Source organism: Ranitomeya imitator, chromosome 4, assembly GCF_032444005.1.
Source record: "Ranitomeya imitator isolate aRanImi1 chromosome 4, aRanImi1.pri, whole genome shotgun sequence".
NCBI classification, from domain to species: Eukaryota; Metazoa; Chordata; class Amphibia; order Anura; family Dendrobatidae; genus Ranitomeya; species Ranitomeya imitator.
In genome coordinates this window covers 480,492,371-480,513,810 of record NC_091285.1, presented here as the reverse complement: position 1 = coordinate 480,513,810, position 21,440 = coordinate 480,492,371, and the positions used below count along the sequence as shown (strand labels likewise).

Genomic DNA, 21,440 nt, shown 5'->3' with positions numbered 1-21,440 from the left:
GGTGGAAAATGCAGCAGCTACCGGTTAATGTCAAAAATAAAAATAGATACCAATAAAAGTAAAATTAATTGAGACATCAGTAGGTTAAGTGTTTTTGAATATCCATATTGAATCAGGAGCCCCATATAATGCTCCATACAGTTCATGATGGGCCCATAAGATGCTCTATATAAAAATGTGCCACATATAATGCTCCATACAGTTCATTATTGCCCCATAGATGCTCCATATAAAGCTGTGCCCCATATACAATGCTCTGCACCGTTCATTATTGCCCCATAGCTGTGCCATATAGTGCTCTGCACCGTTCATTTTTGCCCCATAGCTGTGCCATATAGTGCTCTGCACCGTTCATTATTGCCCCATAGCTGTGCCATATAGTGCTGTGCACCGTTCATTATTGCCCCATAGCTGTGCCATATAGTGCTCTGCACCGTTCATTTTTGCCCCATAGCTGTGCCATATAGTGCTCTGCACCGTTCATTATTGCCCCATAGCTGTGCCATATAGTGCTCTGCACCGTTCATTATTGCTCCATAGCTGTGCCATATAGTGCTCTGCACCGTTCATTATTGCCCCATAGCTGTGCCATATAGTGCTCTGCACCGTTCATTATTGCCCCATAGCTGTGCCATATAGTGCTCTGCACCGTTCATTATTGCCCCATAGCTGTGCCATATAGTGCTCTGCACCTTTCATTATTGCCCCATAGCTGTGCCATAAAGTGCTCTGCACCGTTCATTATTGCCCCATAGCTGTGCCATATAGTGCTCTGCACCGTTCATTATTGCCCCATAGCTGTGCCATATAGTGCTCTGCACCGTTCATTATTGCCCCATAGCTGTGCCATATAGTGCTCTGCACCGTTCATTATTGCCCCATAACTGTGCCATATAGTGCTCTGCACCGTTCATTTTTGCCCCATAGATGCTCCGTATAAAGCTCTGCCATTGCTGCTGCTGCAATAAAAAAAAAAAATGCCATACTCACCTCTCTTGCTTGCAGCTCCCGGCGTCTCGTCCCGGCGTCTCTCCGCACTGACTGATCAGGCAAAGGGCGCCGCGCACACTATATGCGTCATCGCGCCCTCTGACCTGCACAGTCAGAGCGGAGCGACACCGGGAAGATGGAGCGGCGCTGGGAAGATGGAGCGACGCAAGGCGTGTGGAACGGGTATAGGTGAATATGCGATACTTACCTGCTCCCGGCGTCCCGCTCCTTCTCCCGGACAGCTGGTCTCCGGGTGCCGCAGTTTTTTCCTCTATCAGCGGTCACTGTTACCGCTGATTAGAGAAATGAATATGCGGCTCCACCCCTATGGGAGTGGAGTCCATATTTCATTTTTCTAATGAGCGGTCCCACGTGACCGCTGAACATGGGAAGAGCTGCAGCACCCGAAGACCGTGGGACGGGCAGGGGGAGCGCCAGGATCGCCGGGACTAGGTAAGTATGCCTCAGCGCCCTCTCCCCCTCACCCGCCGACCCTGCCACCCACCGTGACTCGAGTATAAGCCGAGAGGGGCACTTTCAGCCCAAAAATTTGCGCTGAAAATCTCGGCTTATACTCGAGTATATACGGATAAATAAGTCTGAATAGTGATGTGCACCTCAGTGTACCAGACAAGGAGCGCCACAGCAAGTCACGAATTAATGAGCTGCAGCATCACACCCCATCTCCACCCACTTTAGTGGAACTTGGAGAAATTGGCGTGTGTAAGTTTTTGTGTAACTCGAGTTGTGAAAATATTTTGTGATGTTCCAGAGCAATTTAAATCAAAGTCATAATGTTCTTTAGGAACAGAACAAAATGCTGGTACCTCGCACGCTTACTTACTATATGTGCAGCTGCTCAATGCGGTAATAACTGCAGTGTGAATGATGACTCTGATCTCAGACCCCGGAGTCACCATTCTTAGGAGAATACTAAATACAGTTCTTCAATATTGCAAAAGAGAGCTTAGCATATATTCTGTAAGAGATGTGTTAGCTGTGTGCTATTATATCCAGCCTGCACTCTTGCCATGGACATATATGATGAATATATTTTTGGATTCATGACAACAATATTGATAGTTGATATCTTGTAAAACAGTTCAAAGCTTTATATTACGTTTAGATATTAGAACACAGCCAATCCACTCATGAAGGAGTTGTCCAGTCTTGTGGTGAAAGTCTGCAGAAACTCTACATGACTGCAGCCTTCTGAATCATTACAGTGCTCATACTGCACGTTGTCAGGAATCTCTATAAGATTTTAAAACTCTGCAGTCACAGTGTGCCAGCAGACTTTCACCACAAGACTAGACAACCTCTGTAAGGCTAGGTTCACATTGCGTTCAGGGGCAACGTTAAACGGAGTACGTTACACTGCGGCATAACACGGTGTAACGTACTCCGTTAATGCCACCATTGAATGCAATGTCGAACGCATCGCCTAGCGCACGCCCAGAATGGGCGTGCGCTAGTGATGCGCCGTCATTGAGTGACGGACCCGAGACGCTGGCTGTAGCGTTTCCAGGTCCGTCACTGCTAGCGCAGATGGAGCTAGCAGAAGCTCCATCTACGCTAGCGTGATGCAGCGCAGGCACTTGCGCTAGCAGCAGCCCGTTAGCGTATGTGCTGAACGGGCTGCTGCTAACGCAATGTGACCCTAGCCTTAGAAGAAAACCTTGTCCTTTAATATCACCCACACTTGCAGCTCCTGCATGTGAATGATTTTCTACACCTCTCCTTGCTGTAAACATATTTTTTCCTCTAGTCTTATTGTTCAGAATCCGCCTATTACTTGCTTCCTGGTGTAGTGACTACATTTCCTGAATAATATTTCATGTGATATTTGTATTAAAGGAGCTGCTGGGACAAAAGGACTCTGGTTTCCTAATGCAATTAACCATTTTGATACAATGTTTTCTTAAATCATCTAAGAGGACAAGACAAGAGGACCTTGTAAAGCAGAAGTTATATATTGGCTATTAGAACTGCAGTATATCTACATACACTAAATGGTCACATTATAAGAGTATAATATGGGTATCGTCTAGTAGGGCAATGGTCCTTTCTTCGTCTTCCTTAGTGGAGCAATGGACTCCACTATATGAACTTATATAAAACTATGCATTCTCTGCCACAGTTTGCCAAAAATGTTTTTGCACTTCAATCCTTTGTTATATCGATCTAGGTATAAAGGGAATCTGTCAGTTGGGTCAACCCTCCTAAGCAGCCTATATGGATCACAAGTCAAAGGAAGCTGAATAAAATGACACCTTTATATCTGCGATCTGATGTTTTATTCCAGAGATATCCTTGTTTTTATTACATGTAAATGAGCTGTACAGGGCTTTGGGGAGATTGTTGCCTGAAAGATAACTCTGCCTCCACAGCTTATTTTAAAAAGAAGGAGTTACCAGTGTGAGACAAGTAGCTAACACAGAACAGGAGAACTGAAATTTGTCTTCAATCAACCTCAACCCCTACCCTACCTCCCATCAAAATCTTAATAATCTTACTAATATTATTTGCACTCCTTCATCTCCTTCTTTTAATTGTGCCCTTTGGAATCCACGGTCTGTTTGCAACAAGCTTCCTTTCCTTCACAATTACTTTCTGAAAAACTCTCTGAATCTGTTGGCCCTCACGGAAACCTGGATTCAGGATTCCGACACTGTCTCTCCTGCTGCCATTTCCCATGGTGGCTTACAATTCTCCCATCCCCCGAGACCCACAAACAGACCTGGTGGTGGAGTCAGCATACTCCTGTCCCCACAATGCACTTTCCAGGTCATCCCCCCCAGTTCCATCGCTCTCATTCCCTTCTTTTGAAGTCCACACCATCAGGCTCTTCCATCTCCTCTCCCTCAGAGTAACGGTCATATACCGGCCCCCAGGCTCACCCACCCACTTCCTGGACCATTTCTCTGCCTGGCTGCCACACTTCATGTCCTCAGAACTACCAACCCTTATCCTGGGAGACTTCAACATCCCCATTAACAGCCCCACTTCCACATCTGCATCCCAGCTTCTATCACTAACCACTTCTCTAGGCCTCTCACAGCTCTCAACCTCTGAAACACACAAAGACGGTAACACCCTGGACCTGGTTTTTGCCCGGCTCTGCTCAATCTCCTACCTTGATAACTCACCGCTTCCCCTCTCTGACCACAACATTCTCTCTTTCACACTCACAAATCCTCGCTCTCCCCAGCACCCTCCTACCTACCGTTCAGTCAGAAATCTACATGCCATTAACCCTCATACACTTTCAGACTCCCTACACTCATCATTGTCCCCAATCTCTTCTTTTCCTGTCCTGATCTGGCTGTACATCACTTCAATGACACTCTTAGAAGCACCCTTGACCAAGTAGCTCCCCTCACCCTCAGAACCTCCAAACACAGAGTGAAACAGCCCTGGCTCACTCTCCACATTCGATCCCATCACAGAAGAAGAAGTCTCCAGGCTCCTCTCCTCTTCTCGTCCGACTACATGCACCACCGACCCCATATCCTCACATCTCCTCCAGTCTCTCTCTCCAGTCGTCACAACTCACCTAACTACAATCTTTAATCTCTCCATCTCCTCTGACATTTTCCCCTCCTCCTTCAAACACTCTATCATTACTCCATTATTAAAGAAACCCACCCTCGACCTATCCTGCACAAACAACTACAGACCAGTCTCCAATCTCCCCTTCATCTCTAAACTCTTGGAGCGACTGATATACTCCGGCCTTACCCATTACCTCTCCACTCACTCCCTCCTAGACCCTTCACAGTCCGGTTTCCGCCCCCTACATTCGATAGAAACTGAACTCATCAAAGTGACCAATGACCTTCTGACAGCAAAACGTAACGGTGACCACTCTCTGCTCATTCTTCTCGACCTTTCTGCAGCTTTCGACACTGTTGACCACCCTCTCCTACTCTCTAGGCTCCAGTCACTTGGCATTAAGGACACTGCTCTCTCCTGGTTCTCCTCCTATCTTTCTGACCGCTCCTTCAGTGTTCTGTTCTCTGGCTCCACTTCATCTCCTCTTCCTTCTCACTGTTGGGGTACCTCAGGGCTCAGTTCTTGGCCCCCTTCTCTTCTCTCTCTACATGGCCCCAATTGGACAGACCATCAGCAGACTTGGCTTTCAGTACCATCTTTATGCCAATGACACACAACTATACACATCCTCCCCTGACCTTACCCCGCTGTACTACAGAACTCCACTGACTGTCTGTCTGCAGTCTCCAACAGCGCTGCCACTAGGAATTTCGGGGCCCCATACTGACAAAATTTTCGGGGCCCCCTTCAGACTCCACCCAGGCTCCGCCCCAGTTCCGCCTCCACCCTAGCTCTGCCTCCACCTCGAACTTTCCACAGTCTCTCCGCCCTTTCTTTGAAACACTCCACTTCTGCACCACGTCGTCCTCACCAATCACACATTATTGTAAGGAGATGGGTGCCCAGTCCATGCACTGCTGTGCGAGCACAGACCGATAGCCCCATTTCAAAAATTAAACTGCCATAATAATAATAAAGATGTTTCTTGATCATATGTACCCACTTGCAACAATAATTTCCCACCCCCCTTCCAAACCACAACCAAAACGTATAAGTTACTGGATTATCTTGAGCTGCTGCCCAATGATATAAATTGGACATTTGGTTTTGCAGCAGGTCAGGATCATCCAGTAGCTTACACATTGCTGTTGGGGAGGGGGAAGGTAAGGGGGAAGGTATGACTGTATCATACAATCACGTACTGATATGGTGGACAAACGAATACATGGACTTGTTATTTACTCACACAGCTGAAGTTGCCACCGCGCCCACTACCCAGTCAAGAATAATGGTCATCTCAGCCTGCCCACCTCTGCCACGTCAGCCTGCAAACCACATAAATAAATAAATGGAAGGTGTATATTATTGCATATATAATCACTGGTTATACACTACCAAAAATTAACTATAAATTATACAAATTAAATACACCTTTAAACTTAACTGATTATATATATATATATATATATATATATATATATATATATATATACGTAGAAAAAAGGGAACAGCACAATATTAACTTATCTTCAGGTGCAGGGCCCCAGGATAACAGTCCATATATCCAGATAATCGATGAATGTCAAAAAATGAGGCAGCACTCCATAGGATCAGTATTCAACTTTGCAGGATTTAATCAACCCACTGTGCAGGGCGACGTTTCGGCTCAGACTGAGCCTTTCTCAAGCAATGGGTGGTACAAAAGAGTGCATATATATAGTACTTCCATCAATAATTACAACCAATGAGTATTTAAACCAATCAAAATTCATAACATACAGTGCTTACATTATTTTTCATTGTCATATACTAATATAACGTGCTATAGTGCTTAAGTGCCAAGTGCTCTTATGTGTTTATATTGTAGACATATATCCCCCTGTCACAATCGCTACATATTTGTTGTCCATAGATATTATTAATAGATATTGTTAACACTTACTTTCCGCTGTGAGGGCTCATGTAACACATGGAGGACGCCATTCACCATACTTAGCGTCCATACGTTCTAACTGCGCATGTCTATTAAAATCCACTAGAGAAAAAGTCCTTAACCAGAAAAGGGATGAATTAATTAATAAGCCATTGATTGTAAGGAAACGACTTGACCGAATCCCACTAGTTATGACCTTTGCCGAAGAAAGCAGTGAAGTAGTTAAAATTATAAAAAAACATTGGGGGATGTTAGGGAGATGTCTCCCGGATATTAAAGAGTTTGAGAGGCCTCCCATATGTTCATATAAAAAAAGTAGGAATATCGGTAACCACTTAGTCAAATCAGACATAGGGACAATGAGACAAAATTCCCAGCGGACATTGACTGGTGTCAGTAAAATAGGGTGCTATCCATGTCTGAATTGCGTGAATTGCACCCACATGGTAAAAGGCCCTACATTTTTACACCCCCAGACAGGAAAAACGTATAGGATTAACGAATATTTGACGTGCAGTTCAGCATATGTTATATATCTACTGATGTGCCCCTGCAAACTTTGGTATATAGGTGAGACCACATGTGAATTCAAGGTAAGAATGAACCAGCATAGGTACAGCATACGAAAAAAGCGAACGGATCTCCCAGTACCGAAACATTTTCTAGAACTCAACCATACTGAGAAGGATTTGAAATGTAAAATAATTGATGTAGTCCCGGCACAGAGAAGAGGGGGGGATAGGGAATTGATCCTAAAGAAGAAGGAACTAAAATGGATCTACGAACTGAACACCCTGAAACCAAATGGCCTTAATGTGGACTTTAAAATTCATACAGTTATGTAAAGTGGATGGTTTTCTATAGTATATAGTTCCTTGTTTTAGGTTGTATAATTGGAGGACCAGGTTCGGAAGGGGTATGCTTACCCTTCTGTTGTTTTAAATTCTAATTGTTTTTAATATATATTTTTTGCTATCCCCTCTGTAGATCCATAACAAAGCTGTGGGTGGACATGAACGCAGGAGGACCGAAAAATTTGTTATTTCTTGTTTTTTCTATAATTGTTTGGTTTTTGCCAAAAAAAATTCAAAATATTAAAAATAAGTTTTTCAAAAAATCTCTATCTCTAATGTGCAACTGTCCTGAGAACAATAAAATAATTGATGTAAAGCATTATCATCTGAAGAAAAATTATTTCCTATAGGATATTATATTCTTATGTATATGGTGGTTGTTGGCTCAGATAACGATATCACAAAGGTTAAGGTTTGATACCTAGTAGTTGTCCTAATTGCAACAGCTGGCGTTTATGGGTTAGCTGGGGCATCTGGACACTACGTGGCGCCTGGAGACATCCTGAATAAGGTGCCGTCCGAGCTGCCAGGGTATGTAAAAAAACCTTCTGAAAGCCTATATATTGGATAGTTGGATAATTCTAGCCACAACACGATACCATATTTAATGAAATACATGGTGGATTGAATTGACCTACTGGTTGTGTATATAGGAGTTAGCGCTCTAGTACATGCCACTTCCAATATGGTGGCTAGGCGAAAGCACATGGTATAGTGGTGAAATGTGCCACTCACAAGATGGCTACTAAGGGCGCTAGTGCGCGAGCGCTAGATGAATTAATCTGTAATCATCTTCTGCCAGAGACTACATGGCGTCTATTGGCGCTAGTGCGCAAGCGCATAGTAAAGCAATCGGTATTCCCTTATTCAGGTCTTATTGCTCTCTCGGACATGCGCAGTTAGAACGTATGGACGCTAAGTATGGTGAATGGCGTCCTCCATGTGTTACATGAGCCCTCACAGCGGAAAGTAAGTGTTAACAATATCTATTAATAATATCTATGGACAACAAATATGTAGCGATCGTGACAGGGGGATATATGTCTACAATATAAACACATAAGAGCACTTAGCACTTAAGCACTATAGCACGTAATATTAGTATATGACAATGAAAAATAATGTAAGCACTGTATGTTATGAATTTTGATTGGTTTAAATACTCATTGGTTGTAATTATTGATGTATATATGCACTCTTTTTTACCACCCATTGCTTGAGAAAGGCTCAGTCTGAGCCGAAACGTCGCCCTGCACAGTGGGTTGATTAAATCCTGCAAAGTTGAATACTGATCCTATGGAGTGCTGCCTCATTTTTTGACATATATGTATATATATATATATAAATTAAAAAGGAGTCAAGAGTAAAGGGGTGATCACCCCCCATTTCTTTTACTGACTTTTATAGCAGTACTAATTCCAAAACTCTTTAGGCAATGTTCCCATGGTCAGTAATAGCTACAGGAAAGTAGACCCCCTAAGGAACGTATCTAGATGTGTGGTGAGCACTTTGAACCTCACAATTGCTTGACAGAAGTTTATAATGTAGAGCCATGAAGATAAAAAATCGTATTTTTTTAAACAAATGATTTTTGCCCCAATTTTTTTATTTAACCAAGGCTAACAGGAGAAATTTGACCACAAAAGTTGTTGTGCCATTTGTCATGAGTACGCTGACACCCCATATGCCGGAGTAAACCCCTGTTTGGGTGCATGGCAGAGCTTGGAAGGGAAGGAGCGCCGTTTGACTTTTTCAACGCAGAATTGGCTGGAATTGAGATCGGACGCCATGTCGTGTTTGGAGAGCCCCGAATGTGCCTAAATAGTGGAAACTCTGCAATTCTAACTCCAACCCTACCCCCAACACACCCATAACCATAGCCCCAACACCAACTCTAGCCCCAACCCCAACTCTAGCCCCAACTCTTATCAGAATGGGAAGGTGGAAATAAATACATTTTTCTTATTTTATTATTTTTCCCTAAGTAAGTAGATGACAAAGGGGGGTTTGATTTACTATTTTTAGTGGGTTTTAATGTTTGTCAGCTGTCACATGCTAAAAAATCACTTTGTATTGCAAAAAAATAGTTTTTGCGTCTCCACATTTTGAGAGCTATTGGAGCGCCCCCAGACACAGGGCCACTAGTCACTCGGTACCGGTCCTTTCTGCTCAGTTATGCGGTTGTCACGGTGGCTGGACCCAGTCGTGACCCTGCTAAGGGGCGTCCAATGAATGTGGTAGTACAGTCTGTCAGTAGTTCGTGACACCACCTGTGGTGTTCGGTCAGAGCGACCGACGCTGCTTTGGGGTCCGCTGGGGTGATGGAATGGCAGCTGGATGGTATACCTTCTCACAGGTGAAGTATGTCCCCAGGGCTTCCCAGTAAGGTGGATGGCGATGGTGTGAGCTGCAGGCAATAACGAGGACACAGGGTTGCAGTCTCTTTACTTTTTACTGAATGCTTCAGTACACTCAGTCCAGAGCACGTTCAACCGGGCTATCAGAGACCGGCCGGTCTGATGGGCACATCCAGAGTTTCCCTCGCAGATGGAAATTGTTGCCTACCAATAGCGCCTGTGTGTTGAAGTCCTACCCTGCTGAGCATTCGGAATAGTCCTCACAACTGCTGTTCTCCTTCGTTCGTTCTCTACAGCTTTCTCTCTCTCTCTCGTTCTTTGGTTCCAGATGTTGCTAGTTTCTACCGTCCCCCAGATATGTTATGGCTAGGACGCCACCCGTTTGACGGGAAGGCTTGGAGGTCTTCCGGGACCCTAGAGACGCCCCTCTCCCAATGTTGCCCCCTATGTCTTCGTAGGTATAGAAGGTAGACAGCCAACCTATAATTGACTGTCCAGCGTAATTTGAAGTAATGCGTGAAGTCAGTTACTCCTACGGTGATCCGGCCATCGACTACGCGCCTCAGTAAGATGTTGCCTTCCTCTCTCGGCACGACTCTTACTGGCTCTCCTTTGTGCTGATCTCGTTTACACTGTTCCACAATATTCTTCCGCTCTTGTCTCTTTCTTAGGATACCGCCGCAGGGTGTGCAGGCGCGGTTCCGTAACGTTCTGTTCTGTTCGCTAGGCACCTGCCAGGTTCCCACGCCTGACAGGGACCCCCTGTGTCTTCTCCCCACAACACCCCCTGCCATGGGATGTTGCCTGGTTCCAACCCAGTCAGCTTCTGACTAACTTCCTCCCCAGCGCCTAGTTTTACCAGTGTGAGGAGTGGCCCAATAAATAAAGCCTTTTTCTCCCCCTAGTGGCCGGAGTGTGAAGTGTAATGTGTTCTGGTGATACCTGGTCAGGAGAACTCCTTAGTGCCATCGGACGTACCGCTACTCGCCTTGGGGCCATACTGCAATGACCAGGTCTCTGGGGCGCTGCACTCCCCCCCGGTTAAATCCAGTACTCCTGGACTGGGAAGAAGAACAACAATATAATGCAGTGAAAGACATACAACATTTTTAAATGCTAAGAACAATAAATAGAAAAGGTGCTTCCCTTTATGGGAGGTAAGGACACTTGAACGTTACAAACAAAAATAACAGTTAAATATTTTTAAATAACATTATGACTATAAATAACTCTCTGTACCCAGCCGGGTATTCTACTAAGTGCAAAATTTTCGAACATTAAACTAACTCTTCCTTTAAGGGCGTATAAGCTGAACCCACTAATGGCCTACTATCAAGTACTACAATAACTCAACTTTCTTTTCCGTTCTCACTTCGCCAATGCAGGACCGCCTAGCTCCTGGGCTGAGCCTACTGCCATTGCGCCGACCATCTTTCTACGTTTCTCAGGAGGACTCTCTCTCTAACCCCTACGGGCTCTCTTCAGCATTCCTGTCCTCAATCTTTATTAACATTATCAAAACGTTCTAAATCCTTCAACATTATTAACGTTTTAGTAAAACAATCATCGAACATTCCCTTTACGAGGGACCCAAGTCTCTGGTGCAGATTCTCTTTACAGCAAGCAAGTCCTTCTGCAGCAAATCTTCGCAAGGTCTTCGCAAAGTCTTCGCAAAGTCTTCTTTGACTTATAAAACCAGTAGGGGGCACCTTTAAGAAGGTGCAACTATTTACAAGGCCAGTTTGTGAATCATTCACCGTCCATGATTCGGCAGTCTTTAAACAATTATGAACTTGTGTAACAGTAGAAAAAGAGTAGAAAACAATAGGGACCCCAGGTCAACAAAGGGATCCCTAGGGGTTTACTCTCTGTTGGCTGCATATTATCATGGGTACCTCATGATTTACACTGGTATGGTACCAATAATATGTGCACATGCCTTTCATCTGTTATGGCATTATTTATATGTGCACTCTTTTGCCAATAATTTTTCGAATTTCATTATATTTGAAACATAATGTGTGTCGTGACCTTCTTCAGCTGTGTCATTGGGTCAGTTAGACCTTTGGGTTACATACCTTGTTAGCCCTGTACTGTATTATACATCTTGTACTAGGGACGCCACATGTTGCCATATCTAGCCATTCATGTTATTGTTTTTGGTATTTTGTCTCACTATGCCATATCTTGTATTACTGTATAGGGGTGGGGCCTATTGGTCTTATATCTGGGCCCATTTTAAATGGTTTTATTCTGTGTTTGCTGTTTTTTGAGGTGCTATTAAAGTTTACATATTGATTTTCGTACCTTTTGGGAGTGCATACCATTCTTTTGGTCTTGTCTTTTTCTCTCTGTGCCTTGTCTAGACTACTTTACAGACCAGGTTTTGCACCCTATTTTTGATTTGTGCAGGGGTGCACCCCTTATACATATATATTCATTAGTCTTGTCAGTAGTTCGTGACGCCACCTGTGGTGTTCGGTCAGAGCTACCGACGCTGCTGTGGGGTCCGCTGGGGTGATGGAATGGCAGCTGGATGGTATACCTTCCCACAGGTGAAGTATGTCCCCAGGGCTTCCCAGTAAGGTGGATGGCGATGGTGTGAGGTGCAGGCAATAACGAGTACACAGGGTTGCAGTCTCATTACCTTTTACTGAAGGCTTCAGTACACTCAGTCCAGAGCACGTTCAACCGGGCTATCAGAGACCGGCCGGTCCGATGGGCACATCCAGAGTTTCCCTCGCAGATGGAAATCGTTGCCTACCAATAGCACCTGTGTGTTGAAGTCCTACCCTGCTGAGCATTCGGAATAGTCCTCACAACTGCTGTTCTCCTTCGTTCGTTCTCTACAGCTTTCTCTCTCTCTCTCGTTCTTTGGTTCCAGATGTTGCTAGTTTCTAACTTCCCCCAGATATGTTATGGCTAGGACGCCACCCGTTTGACGGGAAGGCTTGGAGGTCTTCCGGGACCCTAGAGACGCCCCTCTCCCAATGTTGCCCCCTATGTCTTCGTAGGTGTAGAAGGTAGACAGCCAACCTATAATTGACTGTCCAGCGTAATTTGAAGTAATGCGTGAAGTCAGTTACTCCTACGGTGATCCGGCCACCGACTACGCGCCTCAGTAAGATGTTGCCTTCCTCTCTCAGCACGACTCTTACTGGCTCTCCTTTGTGCTGATCTCGTTTACACTGTTCCACAATATTCTTCCCCTCTTGTCTCTTTCTTAGGATACCGCCGCAGGGTGTGCAGGCGCGGTTCCATAACGTTCTGTTCTGTTCGCTAGACACCTGCTAGGTTCCCACGCCTGACAGGGACCCCCCTGTGTCTTCTCCCCGCAACACCCCCTGCCACGGGATGTTGCCTGGTTCCAACCCAGTCAGCTTCTGACTAACTTCCTCCCCAGCCCCTAGTTTTACCAGTGTGAGGAGTGGCCCAATAAATAAAGCCTTTTTCTCCCCCTAGTGGCCGGAGTGTGAAGTGTAATGTGTTCTGGTGATACCTGGTCAGGAGAACTCCTTAGTGCCATCGGACGTACCGCTACTCGCCTTGGGGCCATACTGCAACGACCAGGTCTCTGGGGCGCTGCACTATAATTTTTCCATATTTTGGTCCACGGAGTCATGTGAGGTTTTTTTTTGGCGGGGCAAGTCAACGTTTTTATTGGTACCATTTTCGGGCACATTACATTTTTTGATCGCTTTTTATTCCAATTTTTGGGAGGCAGAATGAACAAAAACTAGCTATTCATGAATTTCTTTTGGGTGTGGCGTTTATACCGTTCCACGTGTGGTAAAATTGATAAAGCAGTTGTATTCTTTGTGTCAGTACGGTTACAGCAATACCTCATTTATATCATATTTTTATGTTTTGGCGCTTTTATACAATAAAAATTTTTTTATAGAAAAAATAATTATTTTTGCATCGCTTTATTCTGAGGACTAAAACTGTCTTATTTTTCCAGTGATGGAGCTGTATGGGGGCTTGTTTTTGGCGGCACAAGATTTCACGTTTTCAGCAGTACCATGTTTATTTATATACGTCTTTTGGATCGCTTGTTATTCCATTGTTATCACAGACTCACAATATGATGAATGTGCCCCCCCATGCAATGCAGACGGACCACCTGTGCATTGTTGGAATGTGCAGCAGCCCCTTCACCCTGTTTGATTCCGTGCAGCAAACCTCCCCACCCCCGGGCCCTGTTTGAATCCATGCAGGCAGTAAACAAATCCCCCCCCCCCCCCCGGCCCCTGTTTGAATCCGTGCAGGTGTGTGCAGCCAGCAAACAAAGGCCCCCACCGCTGGGCCCTGTTGAAATCCTTGCACGCAGCAAACAAACCCCCCCACCGGGCCCCGGGCCCTGTTTGGATCCGTGCAGGTGCGTGCAGCCAGCAAACAAAGCCCCCCACCCCTGGGCCCTGTTGGAATCCGTGCAGGCAGCAAACAAACCCCCCACCGGGCCCCGGGCTCTGTTTGAATCCGTGCAGGTGCGTGCAGCCAGCAAACAAAGCCCCCCACCCCTGGGCCCTGTTGAAATCCGTGCAGGCAGCAAACAAATCCCCCCACCAGGCCCCAGGCCCTGTTTGAATCCATGCAGATGCGTGCAGCCAGCAAACAAAGCCCCCCGCCCCTGGGCCCTGATCAAATCCGTGCAGGCAGCAAACAAATTCCCCCACCAGGCCCCGGGCCCTGTTTGAATCTGTGCAGGTGCGTGCAGCCAGCAAACAAAGCCCCCCACCCCTGGGCCCTGTTGAAATCCGTGCAGGCAGCAAACAAACCCCCCTACCGGGCCCCGGGCCCTGTTTGAATCCGTGCAGGTGCATGCAGCCAGCAAACAAAGCCCCCCACCCCTGGGCCCTGTTGAAATCCGTGCAGGCAGCAAACAAATTCCCCCACCGGGCCCCGGGCCCTGTTTGAATCCATGCAGGTGCGTGCAGCCAGCAAACAAAAACCCCCACCCCTGGGCCCTGTTGAAATCCGTGCAGGCAGCAAACAAATCCCCCCACCGGGCCCTGTTTGAATCCATGCAGGTGCGTGCAGCCAGCAAACAAAAACCCCCACCCCTGGGCCCTGTTGAAATCCGTGCAGGCGGCAAACAAATCCCCCCACCGGGCCCTGTTTGAATCCGTGCAGGTGCGTGCAGCCAGCAAACAAAGCCCCCCACCCCTGGGCCCTGTTGAAATCCGTGCAGGCAGCAAACAAATCCCCCCACCGGGCCCCGGGCCCTGTTTGAATCCATGCAGGTGCGTGCAGCCAGCAAACAAAAACTCCCACCCCTGGGCCCTGTTGAAATCCATGCAGGCAGCAAACAAACCACCCCACCGGGCCCCGTGCCCTGTTTGAATCCGTGCAGGTGCGTGCAGCCAGCAAACAAAGCCCCCCCACCCCTGCGCCCTGTTGAAATCCGTGCAGGCAGAAAACAAACCCCCCCACCGGGGCCTGTTTGAATCCGTGCAGGTGTGTGCAGCCAGCAAACAAAGCCCCCCATCCCTAGGCCCTGTTGAAATCCATGCAGGCAGCAAACAAACCCCCCCACCGGGCCCCGGGCCCTGTTTGAATCCATGCAGGTGCATGCAGCCAGCAAACAAAGCCCCCCACCCCTGGGCCTTGTTGAAATCCATGCAGGCAGCAAACAAACCCCCCCCACTGGGCCCGGCCCTGTTTGAATCCGTGCAGGTGCATGCAGCCAGCAAACAAACCCCCCCACCGGGCCCTGTTTGAATCCGTGGAGGTACGTGCAGCCAGCAAACAAAGCTCCCCACCCCTGGGCCCTGTTGAAATCCATGCAGGCAGCAAACAAACCCCCCCACCGGGCCCCGGGCCCTGTTTGAATCCAGGCAGGTGCGTGCAGCCAGCAAACAAAGCCCCCACCCCTGGGCCCTGTTGAAATCCGTGCAGGCAGCACACAAATCCCCCCACCGGGCCCTGTTTGAATCCGTGCAGGTGCGTGCAGCCAGCAAACAAAACCCCCACCCCTGGGCCCTGTTGAAATCAGTGCAGGCAGCAAACAAATCCCCCCACGGGCCCCGGGCCCTGTTTGAATCCATGCAGGTGCGTGCAGCCAGCAAACAAAACCCCCCACCCCGGGGCCCTGTTGAAATCCGTGCAGGCGGCAAACAAACCCCCCCACCGGGCCCTGTTTGAATCCGTGCAGGTGCATGCAGCCAGCAAACAAAGCCCCCCACCCCTGGGCCCTGTTGAAATCCATGCAGGCAGCAAACAAACCACCCCACCGGGCCCCGTGCCCTGTTTGAATCTGTGCAGGTGCGTGCAGCCAGCAAACAATGCCCCCCACCCCTGGGCCCTGTTGAAATCCGTGCAGGCAGAAAACAAACCCCCCCACCGTGGCCTGTTTGAATCCGTGCAGGTGTGTGCAGCCAGCAAACAAAGCCCCCCACCCCCTTGGCCCTGTTGAAATCCGTGCAGGCAGCAAACAAACCCCCCCACCAGGCCCCGGGCCCTGTTTGAATCCATGCAGGTGCATGCAGCCAGCAAACAAAGCCCCCCACCCCTGGGCCTTGTTGAAATCCATGCAGGCAGCAAACAAACCCCCCCACTGGGCCCGGCCCTGTTTGAATCCGTGCAGGTGCATGCAGCCAGCAAACAAACCCCCCCACCGGGCCCTGTTTGAATCCGTGGAGGTGCGTGCAGCCAGCAAACAAAGCTCCCCACCCCTGGGCCCTGTTGAAATCCATGCAGGCAGCAAACAAATCCCCCCACCGGGCCCTGTTTGAATCCGTGCAGGTGCGTGCAGCCAGCAAACAAAGCCCCCCACCCCTGGGCCCTGTTGAAATCCATGCAGGCAGCAAACAAACCCCCCCCACCGGGCCCCGGGCCCTGTTTGAATCCAGCAGGTGCGTGCAGCCAGCAAACAAAGCCCCCCACCCCTGGGCCCTGTTGAAATCCGTGCAGGCAGCAAACACACCCCCCCACCGGGACCCGAGCCTTGTTTGAATCCGGGCAGGTGCGTGCAGCCAGCAAACAAAGCCCCCCACCCCCGGGCCCTGTTTGAATCCGGACAGACCGGTACTTACCCTGCTGGCCCGCCGCCTCCACCTGCTCCTCCGGTCTGCAGAGCTGCTGCAGCAGCCTGCACGTCCTGCCAGTGTCCCCATCGCCTCGTCCGGTCCCTCGTCGTCCGGTGGTCCCCCGCTGCCGACTTCCTCTGCTCCTCCCGGTCCTCCGCTGTCTGCTCCTCCCGGTCTTCCGCCGTCTACTAATCCACCATCCGCAGCCACCCACGTGGCACACCACACGCTGCTCTGCTCCGGAAAGAGGAAGTGGAGCAGGGCAGCGTGTGACGTCACTGGCCCATGATGCACCGGGACTTAAAGCTACAGCGCTCATTTAGGCTGCTGCGCCGATGCAAACAGGGTAACGGTGATGCCGCCACACTGTTGTTGTTGGCGAACTTGGCATAAAATAGTCGGCGGATTCGGCACAGTGGCGCAGCCTGAATAAAATGTCAGGGGGCCCCGAGCGGAGCACGGACCAGGCTGCCAGCGTGCTCGAGCCCCCCTTTTTGCTCCTCATCACCGGGCCCCATACTGGTGTAATGCCTGTCATGCCCTGATGGCGGCCCTGGTCTCCAACATCATGTCTGCTCTCTATCTGAAACTCAACCTCTCCAAAACTGAACTTCTTCTGCTCCCGCCATCTACTAACCTCCCTAAATCTGACATTTCCCTCTCCGTGGGTGGCACCATAATAATGCCCCGGCAGCAGGCACGCTGTTTGGGTGTTATGTTTGACTCCGATCTCTCCTTCACCTCCCATTTACAATCTCTTGCCCGCTCGTGCCGCTTACACCTAAAGAACATCTCTAGAATCCGCCCTTTTCTCACCATGGAAACAACAAAAACCCTCACTGTCGCCCTGATCCACTCCCGCCTGGACTACTGTAATGCTCTACTAATTGGCCTCCCCCTTACTCGACTTTCCCCTCTCCAGTCCATCCTTAATGCAGCAGCCAGGGTTGTCCATGTGGCTAGTCATTACTCAGATGCATCTGCTCTTCGCCAGTCGTTACACTGGCTGCCCATTCATTACAGGATACAATTCAAAGTACTTGTTCTCACCCACAAAGCTCTCCACAGTGCGGCACCCCCATACATCTCCTCCCTCATTTCGGTCTATCGGCCTAGCCGACCGCTGCGCTCTGCAAATGACTTTCGACTAACCTCTGCACTAATCCGTACTTCCCACTCCCGACTCCAAGACTTCTCCCTCGCTGCGCCAATCCTCTGGAATGCTCTACCCCAAGATATTAGGACCATCCACAATTTGCATAGTTTTAGGCGCTCGCTCAAAACACATTTGTTCAGAGCGGCCTATCACATTCAGTAATCAAAGTCATGTTATGTTTGTGTGTGTGTAGCCCATTCACTATCTCCATCTATCCCCCACCCCCTGAAGATGGCTGGACCATCATTGTAAATACATCATTGTAAATACACACCTGTACTTTGTATCTCCCCCACCTCATTGTAGATTGTAAGTTCTCACGAGCAGGGTCGTTTTATTTTGCTTTAATTATTGTATTGTTAACGTTGTTACTTATGTCTGTTGTGTTTGAAACTGTTAAACTGTAAAGCGCTGCGGAATATGTTGGCGCTATATAAATAAAGATTATTATTATTATTCTTGTAAACACATTTTTTGCAGCTCTCTGAGATCTGCTGTATTGCAACAATGTTGAAGCCTTTTCTGACTGTGATATGGAAGCTGATGCTGGGAGGAACCTGCAGATCTGTCAATTATAATCACACACAGCTATGCAGTGAGATAAGGAGAGCAGAGAGCAGCCATTACATATCACACTGGTAATGCACTCTTAAGGTACCGTCACACTAGACGATATCGCTAGCGATCCGTGACGTTGCAGCGTCCTGGCTAGCGATATCGTCCAGTGTGACAGGCAGCAGCGATCAGGCCCCTGCTGTGATGTCGCTGGTCGGGGCAGAAAGGCCAGAACTTTGTTTCGTCGCTGGACTCCCCGCAGACATCGCTGAATCGGCGTGTGTGACACCGATTCAGCGATGTCTTCGCTGGTAACCAGGGTAAACATCGGGTTACTAAGCGCAGGGCCGCGCTTAGTAACCCGATGTTTACCCTGGTTACCATCGTTAAAGTTAAAAAAACAACCGCTACATACTTACCTACCGCTGTCTGTCCCCGGCGCTGTGCTTCTCTGCTCTGGCTGTGAGCACAGCGGCCGGAAAGCAGAGCGGTGACGTCACCGCTCTGCTTTCCGGCTGCCCGGCGCTCACAGCCAGACCAGAGAAGCAGAGCGCCGAGGACAGACAGCGGTAGGTAAGTATGTAGTGGTTGTTTTTTTTACTTTAACGATGGTAACCAGGGTAAACATCAGGTTACTAAGCGCGGCCCTGCGCTTAGTAACCCGATGTTTACCCTGGTTACCGGCATCGTTGGTCGCTGGAGAGCGGTCTGTATGACAGCTCTCCAGCGACCAAACAGCGACGCTGCAGCGATCCGGATCGTTGTCGGTATCGCTGCAGCGTCGCTTAGTGTGACGGTACCTTTATATTTAAAGTAAGCTCTTGAGGCAGGGTTATCTCCCAGGCAGTTTCCTCTCTATAGCCTGGAAGAGGTCATTTACATAAAGTGATAAGGTGATTTCTCAATGTGAAGATCTGAGGTTGTGGGTTGAAATAATCACCTAGGCAGGTTAATAATGCAACTATTGCTTATTCCCAACATCCATGGTCTTACTTCAATTCCGGGTAGATGTTTACAATGCAATGTCCCCAGTCCGACTGATCCCATCCTGGAGCCAATAGTTCCACTGCCCCCGTACCAGGCGATACCCACTGACTGCCAACTTTTGGTTGGCCCATAGCTTTTGTACCTCCCAACAATATAGTCTGTAGTCACAGTTCATGCTCCATACCATGGCAACAACGGTCCTTCTAATAGTTCCTCCTATCCAGACAATAGATATCACAACCGTAGCATGCGTTTCGAGCTCTAGCTGGCAACCAATCTACGATTTCCATAGGCCATAAACGAGCAGCGGGACCTTACCAACAGATCCTTGCCCCACGGCGTCACTGCAACAAGTTTCTTACTAAACGTGTGGCTTATTGTTCTCCCTTTCCTTGGATCATCCCCTTGGATGGGAAGATGTGTTCACACTCTCCCTTTCTTTTAACTGAAAGAATGAAGAATGTTCCAGAAGCCAAGTCTCCAGCCTGTCTGTAGAGTTGGGTATTAGGAATGCCCCCTGCAGAGAGAAACAAAGACAGACACATCGCATCTGATATGAGGCATACATGCATCATTCTTTTCAGTAGTCTATAACCTGTATGCTCATATTAATAGTTCAGATAGATCAAATGTGGTGACAGATTCCCTTTAATGCCTGCTAAAAATTTAAACTGCTTCTTTGAGCTAATGCTATCTTCTCTCAACCCTATATGAAAGAACTGAAGATAAGATATATTTGTGGCACATTAGTATACAGGAGTGGGTAAACTTTTCAAGATGGGTGGCGACCTTGGTGGCCATTTTGAAGTCGGCCATTTTGGATCCAACTTTATTTTTTTCAATGGGAAGAGGATCATGTGTATGTGCATGCATGTTTTACAGAGGGGCAGTGTATGTGTAAAATATATATATATATATATATATATATATATATATATATATATATATATATATATATACAGTACAGACCAAAAGTTTGGACACACCTTCTCATTTTTCTGTATTTTCTTGACTATGAAAATTGTAAATTCACACTGAAGGCATCAAAACGATGAATTAACACGTGTAATTATATGCTTAACAAAAAAGTGTGAAACAACTGAAAATATGTTTATATTCTAGGTTCTTCAAAGTAGCCACCTTTTGTTTTGATGACTGCTTTGCACACTCTTGGCATTCTCTTGATGAGCTGCAAGAGGTAGTCACTGGAAATGGTTTTCACTTCACAGGTGTGCCCTGTCAGGTATAATAAGTGGGATTTCTTGCCTTATAAATGGGGTTGGGACCATTAGTTGTGTTGAGCAGAAGTCTGGTGGATACACAGCTGATAGTCTTACTGAATAGACTGTTAGAATTTGTATTATGGCAAGAAAAAAGCAGCTAAGTAAAAAACGAGCGGCCATCATTAGTTTACGAAATGAAGGTCAGTTAGTCTGAAAAATTGGGAAAATTTTGAAAGTGTCCCCAAGTGCATTTGCAAAAACCATCAAGCGCTACAATGAAACTGGCTTACATGAGGACCGCCCCAGGAAAGGAAGACCAAGAGTCCCCTCTGCTTCTGAGGATAAGTTTATCCAAGTCACCAGCCTCAGAAATCGCAGGTTAACAGCAGCTCAGATGAGAGACCAGGTCAATGCCACACAGAGTTCTAGCAACAGACACATCTCTACAACAACTGTTAAGAAGAAACTTTGTGCAGCAGGCCTTCATGGTAAAATAGTTGCTAGGAAACCACTGCTAAGGACAGGCAACAAGCAGAAGAGACTTGTTTGGGCTAAAAGAAAACAAGGAATGGACATTAGACCAGTGGAAATTTGTGCTTTGGTCTGATGAGTCCAAATTTGAGATCTTTGGTTCCAACCACTGTGTCTTTGTGCAACGCAGAAAAGGTGAACAGATGGACTCTTCATGCCTGGTTCCCATCATGAAGCATGGAGGAGGAGGTGTGATGGTGTGGGGGTGCTTTGCTGGTGACACTGTTGGAGATTTATTCAAAATTGAAGGCATACTGAACCAACATGGCTA

General features: G+C 47.6%; 1 long non-coding RNA gene across 1 annotated transcript in view; it reads right to left on the bottom strand.

Annotated features, from left to right (window-relative positions):
* Positions 1–19,758: 19,758 nt before the first annotated feature.
* Positions 19,759–21,440, bottom strand: part of LOC138674216 (uncharacterized) — a 59,341-nt gene continuing 57,659 nt past the window's right edge. The window contains exon 3 of the long non-coding RNA XR_011320534.1: positions 19,759–19,932. This is a non-coding gene — a long non-coding RNA (uncharacterized lncRNA). The remainder of the gene's footprint in view (positions 19,933–21,440) is intronic.